We start from the raw sequence: 10,878 nt of genomic DNA, 5'->3' as shown, positions 1-10,878 counted from the left end.
GTCTAGGGCCACACCACCCTGAACGCCCCCGATCTCCTCTGGTCTCGGAAGCTAAGCAGGGTCGGGCCTGGTTAGTACTTGGATGGGAGACCGCCTGGGAATACCGGGTGCCACAGGCTGCTGCTTTTTTTTTTTTTTTTTTTGCCTCTTTTCTGTCCCCTTTCTGGGAGCGTGGCGGCGGCCCGGGGTGGGGGTCACCCCCACCCTCAGCGCTCGCCCGCGGTGCCTGGCGCCCCAGCCCGCACCGTGGGGCCTCCTCTTGTCCCAAGCCGCGACACCGCCGCCACGCGGCAGCATGCGTGGCATCTGGACTGTCAGGTCTCAGACCAAAGGTCTGCTCTGTGGGAACCGACACGCTGGAGGAAACCTTGAGAGTCTGAGAGGGGAGGGAGTTCCAGAAGAAGGCCAGGATGTCATTTTGAGGGAGTATGTGACCAGAACTCGTCCCGTTGCTTTTGGGGTTCTATGGGCTACACGCAGGAATCTTTGGTGGTGGCACCTGATGTTGGGGGATCCGGAGTCACACCCAGACCTGCTCCACAGGCCTCCTTTTACTTTTCTCTTCGGATTCATTATTTTTAAAAAGTGTCTCTTACCTCTATGATTGCATTTTCTTTTCTCTCTCTCTTCAAGCAGATGATGGGAGTACAAGTATTCAGGTGACATGTGTTGCCCGTGCCCCCCTCCCCCCTGTGTTCTTTTTTTTTTTTTTTTTTTGAGACAGAGTCTCGTTTTGCTGCCCAGGCTAGAGTGAGTGCCATGGCGTCAGCCTAGCTCACAGCAACCTCAATCTCCGGGCTCAAGCAATCCTGCTGCCTCAGCCTCCCGAGTAGTTGGGACTACAGGCATGCACCACCACGCCCGGCTGTGTTTTTCTATATATATTAGTTGGCCAATTAATTTCTTTCTATTTTTAGTAGAGACGGGGTCTCGCTCTTGCTCAGGCTGGTTTCGAACTCCTGACCTGGAGCAATCCGCCCGCCTCGGCCTCCCAGAGAGCTAGGATTACAGGCGTGAGCCACCGCGCCCGGCCCCCCCTGTGTTCTTATTCATATACCTCTCAGGTTGTTCCAGCGTATTGTGGGGGTACCAATGTTAAGGTCGGGTGCCTTGCCCTCTCCAAGCCTCCCCCCTCGGGTCAGAGCTTCAAGTGCGCCCATCCCCCAGTCGGTGCGCACCCACCCCATGCCTAATGGATGTGTATGCCCCTCCCCTCCCCCCACCCGCCCGACACCCACCCGATGAAGGTGATTCCTCTCTGTCCACTTAGGCGTCCATCCGTTCGTACCAATTTGCTGGTGAGCGCGCTCACGTGGTGCTCGTGTGTCCATTCTTGGGATACCTGGCTTACTGGAACGGGTACCAGCTCTGGCCAGGAGAACACGAGAGGCGCCCTCTCACCGCTGCTCCTCACAGCCGAATGGCACTCCGTGGTGTCCACGCGCCACATTTTATTCATGCACTCCTGGATGGATGGGCACTCGGGTCGCTTCCACGTCTTTGCGATTGTGAATTGTGCCCTAACTGTAACCCTAACCCTTACCCAGCCCGTCTCCTCTGCCCCTGCCTGACGCACTCCTCCCCGGCCAGGCCCGTCACTGTCCTGGGCCCCCGCCTGTCCGGCTCCTCCCCGCCCGGCCTGTCACCGTCCTCTGCCCCTGCCTGACATGGTCCTTCCCGCCCGCCCGGCCTCTCACCGTCCTCGGCCCCTGCCTGACCGGCTCCTCCGTCGCCTGGGCCTTCCAAGGGCTTGGTGTGGACGCTGCTTCCAGGAAGCCCTCCAGGAACCCGGCAGCAGGGTGGCCGCAGCAGTCTCCAGCAGCCGTCCCTAAGTCGCTTGAGTGCGGGGGGACGTGCCCCCGCTGTGCCGCGGGGGCCCAGCCTGGTGTCTTCCCTGAGGCCCTGGGGCTGCCGGCTGGGCTGCCGCTCCCCACAAGGGGAGAGCCGCGGAGGTGGGGACCGCCTCCTGATGGGGACGTACACGCAGCTCTCCACGTCGGATTCCGGGGCTCTCTGTCCTGCCCGAAGGCCCAGCTGGCCTGCGGGTCCTTAGAGTGGCAAAAACATCCGAAAACTGAGATTGAGGGTCCGGTGGGTGTCTGCACTTTTGTGCTGGGCACCCCAGGGAGGCCCGGGGGCTGGCTGGACAACGTGGTCTGCTGGGCGGGGGGGTTGGAGGAGCAACTGATGCCCTTTGCACTTTGGGTAGCAAGAGTCTGAGGTGTCTCTGAGCCCTGTGCCCTGTGGGGGGGGCAGGGGGAGGAGGAGGAGGAGGTGGGAAGGGCCGGGGCCTGCAGTCCTGTTCCCGGGGTGGCACGGCAAGTGGCTTCTTCCACAGGCTGCTTGGCCTGGGCTCCCTGCACCTGGGCCTTTGGAGGACCGGCCCTGTGCTTGCCAACACTTCCTGCAGGGACCCAGAGCTGGGAGGTGGCATCTCTCAGCCCTGGGTCGGGCAGAGCCCCAGCGGGCCATGCCCACAACCTCTCTCAGCACCGGTCCCCCAGAAGGCTCCTTTGGGACCAGGATTCTCTTGCGGTGACTCTTTAAGGTCTGGCCCCTGGATGGAGGGGCACCAGGAGTAGAGGAGCAGGAAGGGGAAGGGGGTGGCCATGCGAGGGGACACTTTGAGGCCAAGTCCCAGCTTCAGCCTGATCCTCCTGGGAACCCCGCTCTGAGACAAGGAGCCGGGCTTCGCATTCCCACAGCAGCCAGTCGTGGGCTGAGGACACCTGGGGCGTTGGGAACTCCCTGGCTTCTCCTTGGTTTAACGTCTAGAGCTGCTTGTGAATCGCGCCGCCACACACACCCGAGCGCAGGTGTCTTCCGCACAGACTGCGGGCCTCGCTCTTCTGAATGCCGCTAGCTCGCCACCCACCCACGGGTGAACCTGGTCAGGGTGCTTTCTCTCAGGGGCAGACTCTTTTCCGGGCGGGCTACCGGTGTCTCTGTTTGCTCGTTTCTTGCTTCCATTTCGGGAAAGTCTTCCTTGCTGGGTGTGGAAATCTCCTATGCCTTCCCTCGCCTATTCTGTCAGCTTTCAAATTCTCTTTCAGTTGCCACCCTCACAGATGGATTAGGAAACTCTTTCCGGTGCACTCATTAGTGAAATGACCTCCAGGAAGCTGGAATCCAATATCTAATGGCCGATTTTTAGCGAGTCCACACGCCAGGGTGGTCGGGGTCCAATGCAGCCCCGGCCAGGCCCAGGCCCCTTGGACTGGGCCACAGGAGGACACGGAGGAGGGTCCCGGCCCCCACGAAGCGGTGCCGGCAGTTCTCCACGGGCTTGGGCGTTTTCCAGAGGTAGGAGATGGAGGGGACTGATTTCTTCAGCGCCCCCCAAACCACGCCACCCCACCCCACCCATGGGACACATCCCCAGAGAGAGACGCCCCATACACTGGCTGTGCCCCAGCCCTGGCCCCGGGGAATAGGCGGCAGCCCACCCACAGGGCGAGGGGGGGGGCGCAGCTGAAAGGGGTTGTGGGGGAGGGCGGCCCCTGGCTGGGGTCAAAGGGCGAGCGTCCCGCGGCGTGCGCAGTCAGCGGCAGGCAGCGACGCGCTGGGGGTGGGCAGCGGGTAGGTGAAGGAGGCCGGGCGAGGAGACGAGGGGGGCTGGGAGGGCTCCACCTTGGCGAGTCCAGCCGTGGAGGCGCATCTTGTGTGAGTGTGAGTGAGTGTGAGTGTGTGTGTGTGTGTAGAGAGAGACAGCCCCCCGCCCCGCCCCGCCCCGCCCATCACCCCCGTCCCTGGGAGCCCGCGGGACCGGCCGGCGAACTCAACCGGCCCGGCCCGGCGCGGGGCCTGGGGCGGGAGGCGGCGGCGGGGAAGCCCAGAGAGGCTCGGCTTCTCGAGCGGGGCAGGGGCGCCCTCCGCCGCCGTCTAGGGCCACACCACCCTGAACGCCCCCGATCTCGTCTGGTCTCGGAAGCTAAGCAGGGTCGGGCCTGGTTAGTACTTGGATGGGAGACCGCCTGGGAATACCGGGTGCCACAGGCTGCTGCTTTTTTTTTTTTTTTTTTTTTTTTTTGCCTCTTGTTCTGTCCCCTTTCTGGGAGCGTGGCAGCGGCCCGCGGTGGGGGTCACCCCCACCCTCAGCGCCCGCCCGCGTTGCCTGGCGCCCCAGCCCGCACCGTGGGGCCTCCTCTTGTCCCAAGCCGCGACACCGCCGCCACGCGGCAGCATGCGTGGCATCTGGACTGTCAGGTCTCAGACCAAAGGTCTGCTCTGTGGGAACCGACACGCTGGAGGAAACCTTGAGAGTCTGAGAGGGGAGGGAGTTCCAGAAGAAGGCCAGGATGTCATTTTGAGGGAGCATGTGACCAGAACTCGTCCCGTTGCTTTTGGGGTTCTATGGGCTACACGCAGGAATCTTTGGTGGTGGCACCTGATGTTGGGGGATCCGGAGTCACACCCAGACCTGCTCCACAGGCCTCCTTTTACTTTTCTCTTCGGATTCATTATTTTTAAAAAGTGTCTCTTACCTCTATGATTGCATTTTCTTTTCTCTCTCTCTTCAAGCAGATGATGGGAGTACAAGTATTCAGGTGACATGTGTTGCCCGTGCCCCCCTCCCCCCTGTGTTCTTTTTTTTTTTTTTTTTTTGAGACAGAGTCTCGTTTTGCTGCCCAGGCTAGAGTGAGTGCCATGGCGTCAGCCTAGCTCACAGCAACCTCAATCTCCGGGCTCAAGCAATCCTGCTGCCTCAGCCTCCCGAGTAGTTGGGACTACAGGCATGCACCACCACGCCCGGCTGTGTTTTTCTATATATATTAGTTGGCCAATTAATTTCTTTCTATTTTTAGTAGAGACGGGGTCTCGCTCTTGCTCAGGCTGGTTTCGAACTCCTGACCTGGAGCAATCCGCCCGCCTCGGCCTCCCAGAGAGCTAGGATTACAGGCGTGAGCCACCGCGCCCGGCCCCCCCTGTGTTCTTATTCTTATACCTCTCAGGTTGTTCCAGCGTATTGTGGGGGTACCAATGTTAAGGTCGGGTGCCTTGCCCTCTCCAAGCCTCCCCCCTCGGGTCAGAGCTTCAAGTGCGCCCATCCCCCAGTCGGTGCGCACCCACCCCATGCCTAATGGATGTGTATGCCCCTCCCCTCCCCCCACCCGCCCGACACCCACCCGATGAAGGTGATTCCTCTCTGTCCACTTAGGCGTCCATCCGTTCGTACCAATTTGCTGGTGAGCGCGCTCACGTGGTGCTCGTGTGTCCATTCTTGGGATACCTGGCTTACTGGAACGGGTACCAGCTCTGGCCAGGAGAACACGAGAGGCGCCCTCTCACCGCTGCTCCTCACAGCCGAATGGCACTCCGTGGTGTCCACGCGCCACATTTTATTCATGCACTCCTGGATGGATGGGCACTCGGGTCGCTTCCACGTCTTTGCGATTGTGAATTGTGCCCTAACTGTAACCCTAACCCTTACCCAGCCCGTCTCCTCTGCCCCTGCCTGACGCACTCCTCCCCGGCCAGGCCCATCACTGTCCTGGGCCCCCGACTGACCGGCTCCTCCCCGCCCAGCCTGTCACCGTCCTCTGCCCCTGCCTGACATGCTCCTTCCCGCCCACCCGGCCTCTCACCGTCCTCGGCCCCTGCCTGACCGGCTCCTCCATCGCCTGGGCCTTCCAAGGGCTTGGTGTGGACGCTGCTTCCAGGAAGCCCTCCAGGAACCCGACAGCAGGGTGGCCGCAGCAGTCTCCAGCAGCCGTCCCTAAGTCGCTTGAGTGCGGGGGACGTGCCCCTGCTGTGCCGCGGGGGCCCAGCCTGGTGTCTTCCCTGAGGCCCTGGGGCTGCCGGCTGGGCTGCCGCTCCCCACAAGGGGAGAGCCGCGGAGGTGGGGACCGCCTCCTGATGGGGACGTACACGCAGCTCTCCACGTCGGATTCCGGGGCTCTCTGTCCTGCCCGAAGGCCCAGCTGGCCTGCGGGTCCTTAGAGTGGCAAAAACATCCGAAAACTGAGATTGAGGGTCCGGTGGGTGTCTGCACTTTTGAGCTGGGCACCCCAGGGAGGCCCGGGGGCTGGCTGGACAACGTGGTCTGCTGGGCGGGGGGGTTGGAGGAGCAACTGATGCCCTTTGCACTTTGGGTAGCAAGAGTCTGAGGTGTCTCTGAGCCCTGTGCCCTGTGGGGGGGGGGCGGGGGGAGGAGGAGGAGGAGGAGGAGGAGGTGGGAAGGGCCGGGGCCTGCAGTCCTGTTCCCGGGGTGGCACGGCAAGTGGCTTCTTCCACAGGCTGCTTGGCCTGGGCTCCCTGCACCTGGGCCTTTGGAGGACCGGCCCTGTGCTTGCCAACACTTCCTGCAGGGACCCAGAGCTGGGAGGTGGCATCTCTCAGCCCTGGGTCGGGCAGAGCCCCAGCGGGCCATGCCCACAACCTCTCTCAGCACCGGTCCCCCAGAAGGCTCCTTTGGGACCAGGATTCTCTTGCGGTGACTCTTTAAGGTCTGGCCCCTGGATGGAGGGGCACCAGGAGTAGAGGAGCAGGAAGGGGAAGGGGGTGGCCATGCGAGGGGACACTTTGAGGCCAAGTCCCAGCTTCAGCCTGATCCTCCTGGGAACCCCGCTCTGAGACAAGGAGCCGGGCTTCGCATTCCCACAGCAGCCAGTCGTGGGCTGAGGACACCTGGGGCGTTGGGAACTCCCTGGCTTCTCCTTGGTTTAACGTCTAGAGCTGCTTGTGAATCGCGCCGCCACACACACCCGAGCGCAGGTGTCTTCCGCACAGACTGCGGGCCTCGCTCTTCTGAATGCCGCTAGCTCGCCACCCACCCACGGGTGAACCTGGTCAGGGTGCTTTCTCTCAGGGGCAGACTCTTTTCCGGGCGGGCTACCGGTGTCTCTGTTTGCTCCTTTCTTTCTTCCATTTCGGGAAAGTCTTCCTTGCTGGGTGTGGAAATCTCCTATGCCTTCCCTCGCCTATTCTGTCAGCTTTCAAATTCTCTTTCAGTTGCCACCCTCACAGATGGATTAGGAAACTCTTTCCGGTGCACTCATTAGTGAAATGACCTCCAGGAAGCTGGAATCCAATATCTAATGGCCGATTTTTAGCGAGTCCACACGCCAGGGTGGTCGGGGTCCAATGCAGCCCCGGCCAGGCCCAGGCCCCTTGGACTGGGCCACAGGAGGACACGGAGGAGGGTCCCGGCCCCCACGAAGCGGTGCCGGCAGTTCTCCACGGGCTTGGGCGTTTTCCAGAGGTAGGAGATGGAGGGGACTGATTTCTTCAGCGCCCCCCAAACCACGCCACCCCACCCCACCCATGGGACACATCCCCAGAGAGAGACGCCCCATACACTGGCTGTGCCCCAGCCCTGGCCCGGGGGAATAGGCGGCAGCCCACCCACAGGGCGAGGGGGGGGGCGCAGCTGAAAGGGGTTGTGGGGGAGGGCGGCCCCTGGCTGGGGTCAAAGGGCGAGCGTCCCGCGCGTGCGCAGTCAGCGGCAGGCAGCGACGCCCTGGGGGTGGGCAGCGGGTAGGTGAAGGAGGCCAGGCGAGGAGTCGAGGGGGGCTGGGAGGGCTCCACCTTGGCGAGTCCAGCCGTGGTGGCGCATCTTGTGTGAGTGTGAGTGAGTGTGAGTGTGTGTGTGTGTGTAGAGAGAGACAGCCCCCCACCCCGCCCCGCCCCGCCCCGCCCATCACCCCCGTCCCTGGGAGCCCGCGGGACCCGGCCGGCGAACTCAACCGGCCCGGCCCGGCGCGGGGCCTGGGGCGGGAGGCGGCGGCGGGGAAGCCCAGAGAGGCTCGGCTTCTTGAGCGGGGCAGGGGCGCCCTCCGCCGCCGTCTAGGGCCACACCACCCTGAACGCCCCCGATCTCGTCTGGTCTCGGAAGCCAAGCAGGGTCGGGCCTGGTTAGTACTTGGATGGGAGACCGCCTGGGAATACCGGGTGCCACAGGCTGCTGCTATTTTTTTTTTTTTTTTTTTTTTTGCCTCTTGTTCTGTCCCCTTTCTGGGAGCGCGGCGGCGGCCCGGGGTGGGGGTCACCCCCACCCTCAGCGCCCGCCCGCGTTGCCTGGCGCCCCAGCCCGCACCGTGGGGCCTCCTCTTGTCCCAAGCCGCGACACCGCCGCCACGCGGCAGCATGCGTGGCATCTGGACTGTCAGGTCTCAGACCAAAGGTCTGCTCTGTGGGAACCGACACGCTGGAGGAAACCTTGAGAGTCTGAGAGGGGAGGGAGTTCCAGAAGAAGGCCAGGATGTCATTTTGAGGGAGTATGTGACCAGAACTCGTCCCGTTGCTTTTGGGGTTCTATGGGCTACACGCAGGAATCTTTGGTGGTGGCACCTGATGTTGGGGGATCCGGAGTCACACCCAGACCTGCTCCACAGGCCTCCTTTTACTTTTCTCTTCGGATTCATTATTTTTAAAAAGTGTCTCTTACCTCTATGATTGCATTTTCTTTTCTCTCTCTCTTCAAGCAGATGATGGGAGTACAAGTATTCAGGTGACATGTGTTGCCCGTGCCCCCCTCCCCCCTGTGTTCTTTTTTTTTTTTTTTTTTTGAGACAGAGTCTCGTTTTGCTGCCCAGGCTAGAGTGAGTGCCATGGCGTCAGCCTAGCTCACAGCAACCTCAATCTCCGGGCTCAAGCAATCCTGCTGCCTCAGCCTCCCGAGTAGTTGGGACTACAGGCATGCACCACCACGCCCGGCTGTGTTTTTCTATATATATTAGTTGGCCAATTAATTTCTTTCTATTTTTAGTAGAGACGGGGTCTCGCTCTTGCTCAGGCTGGTTTCGAACTCCTGACCTGGAGCAATCCGCCCGCCTCGGCCTCCCAGAGAGCTAGGATTACAGGCGTGAGCCACCGCGCCCGGCCCCCCCTGTGTTCTTATTCATATACCTCTCATGTTGTTCCAGCGTATTGTGGGGGTACCAATGTTAAGGTCGGGTGCCTTGCCCTCTCCAAGCCTCCCCCCTCGGGTCAGAGCTTCAAGTGCGCCCATCCCCCAGTCGGTGCGCACCCACCCCATGCCTAATGGATGTGTATGCCCCTCCCCTCCCCCCACCCGATGAAGGTGATTCCTCTCTGTCCACTTAGGCGTCCATCCGTTCGTACCAATTTGCTGGTGAGCGCGCTCACGTGGTGCTCGTGTGTCCATTCTTGGGATACCTGGCTTACTGGAACGGGTTCCAGCTCTGGCCAGGAGAACACGAGAGGCGCCCTCTCACCGCTGCTCCTCACAGCCGAATGGCACTCCGTGGTGTCCACGCGCCACATTTTATTCATGCACTCCTGGATGGATGGGCACTCGGGTCGCTTCCACGTCTTTGCGATTGTGAATTGTGCCCTAACTGTAACCCTAACCCTTACCCAGCCCGTCTCCTCTGCCCCTGCCTGACGCACTCCTCCCCGGCCAGGCCCGTCACTGTCCTGGGCCCCCGCCTGACCGGCTCCTCCCCGCCCGGCCTGTCACCGTCCTCTGCCCCTGCCTGACATGCTCCTTCCCGCCCACCCGGCCTCTCACCGTCCTCGGCCCCTGCCTGACCGGCTCCTCCATCGCCTGGGCCTTCCAAGGGCTTGGTGTGGACGCTGCTTCCAGGAAGCCCTCCAGGAACCCGACAGCAGGGTGGCCGCAGCAGTCTCCAGCAGCCGTCCCTAAGTCGCTTGAGTGCGGGGGACGTGCCCCTGCTGTGCCGCGGGGGCCCAGCCTGGTGTCTTCCCTGAGGCCCTGGGGCTGCCGGCTGGGCTGCCGCTCCCCACAAGGGGAGAGCCGCGGAGGTGGGGACCGCCTCCTGATGGGGACGTACACGCAGCTCTCCACGTCGGATTCCGGGGCTCTCTGTCCTGCCCGAAGGCCCAGCTGGCCTGCGGGTCCTTAGAGTGGCAAAAACATCCGAAAACTGAGATTGAGGGTCCGGTGGGTGTCTGCACTTTTGAGCTGGGCACCCCAGGGAGGCCCGGGGGCTGGCTGGACAACGTGGTCTGCTGGGCGGGGGGGTTGGAGGAGCAACTGATGCCCTTTGCACTTTGGGTAGCAAGAGTCTGAGGTGTCTCTGAGCCCTGTGCCCTGTGGGGGGGGGCGGGGGGAGGAGGAGGAGGAGGAGGAGGAGGTGGGAAGGGCCGGGGCCTGCAGTCCTGTTCCCGGGGTGGCACGGCAAGTGGCTTCTTCCACAGGCTGCTTGGCCTGGGCTCCCTGCACCGGGGCCTTTGGAGGACCGGCCCTGTGCTTGCCAACACTTCCTGCAGGGACCCAGAGCTGGGAGGTGGCATCTCTCAGCCCTGGGTCGGGCAGAGCCCCAGCGGGCCATGCCCACAACCTCTCTCAGCACCGGTCCCCCAGAAGGCTCCTTTGGGACCAGGATTCTCTTGCGGTGACTCTTTAAGGTCTGGCCCCTGGATGGAGGGGCACCAGGAGTAGAGGAGCAGGAAGGGGAAGGGGGTGGCCATGCGAGGGGACACTTTGAGGCCAAGTCCCAGCTTCAGCCTGATCCTCCTGGGAACCCCGCTCTGAGACAAGGAGCCGGGCTTCGCATTCCCACAGCAGCCAGTCGTGGGCTGAGGACACCTGGGGCGTTGGGAACTCCCTGGCTTCTCCTTGGTTTAACGTCTAGAGCTGCTTGTGAATCGCGCCGCCACACACACCCGAGCGCAGGTGTCTTCCGCACAGACTGCGGGCCTCGCTCTTCTGAATGCCGCTAGCTCGCCACCCACCCACGGGTGAACCTGGTCAGGGTGCTTTCTCTCAGGGGCAGACTCTTTTCCGGGCGGGCTACCGGTGTCTCTGTTTGCTCGTTTCTTTCTTCCATTTCGGGAAAGTCTTCCTTGCTGGGTGTGGAAATCTCCTATGCCTTCCCTCGCCTATTCTGTCAGCTTTAAAATTCTCTTTCAGTTGCCACCCTCACAGATGGATTAGGAAATTCTTTCCGGTGC

The 10,878-nt window shown here is 62.2% G+C and overlaps 3 non-coding genes across 3 annotated transcripts; all 3 read left to right on the top strand.

The window, feature by feature from the left end:
* On the top strand, positions 1-119 carry LOC142865380 (5S ribosomal RNA). Its single transcript, XR_012915683.1, has one exon. It is a non-coding gene; the product is annotated as a 5S ribosomal RNA (ribosomal RNA).
* Positions 120-3,880: 3,761 nt separating this feature from the next.
* LOC142865307 (5S ribosomal RNA) lies at positions 3,881-3,999 on the top strand. The gene has a single exon (XR_012915610.1). It is a non-coding gene; the product is annotated as a 5S ribosomal RNA (ribosomal RNA).
* Positions 4,000-7,783: 3,784 nt separating this feature from the next.
* On the top strand, positions 7,784-7,902 carry LOC142865393 (5S ribosomal RNA). Its single transcript, XR_012915696.1, has one exon. It is a non-coding gene; the product is annotated as a 5S ribosomal RNA (ribosomal RNA).
* The last annotated feature ends 2,976 nt before the right edge of the window (positions 7,903-10,878 follow it).

Source organism: Microcebus murinus, chromosome 28 (genome assembly GCF_040939455.1).
Source record: "Microcebus murinus isolate Inina chromosome 28, M.murinus_Inina_mat1.0, whole genome shotgun sequence".
In the NCBI taxonomy this organism is placed as follows: Eukaryota; Metazoa; Chordata; class Mammalia; order Primates; family Cheirogaleidae; genus Microcebus; species Microcebus murinus.
This window is presented reverse-complemented; position numbering and strand designations above follow the sequence as displayed.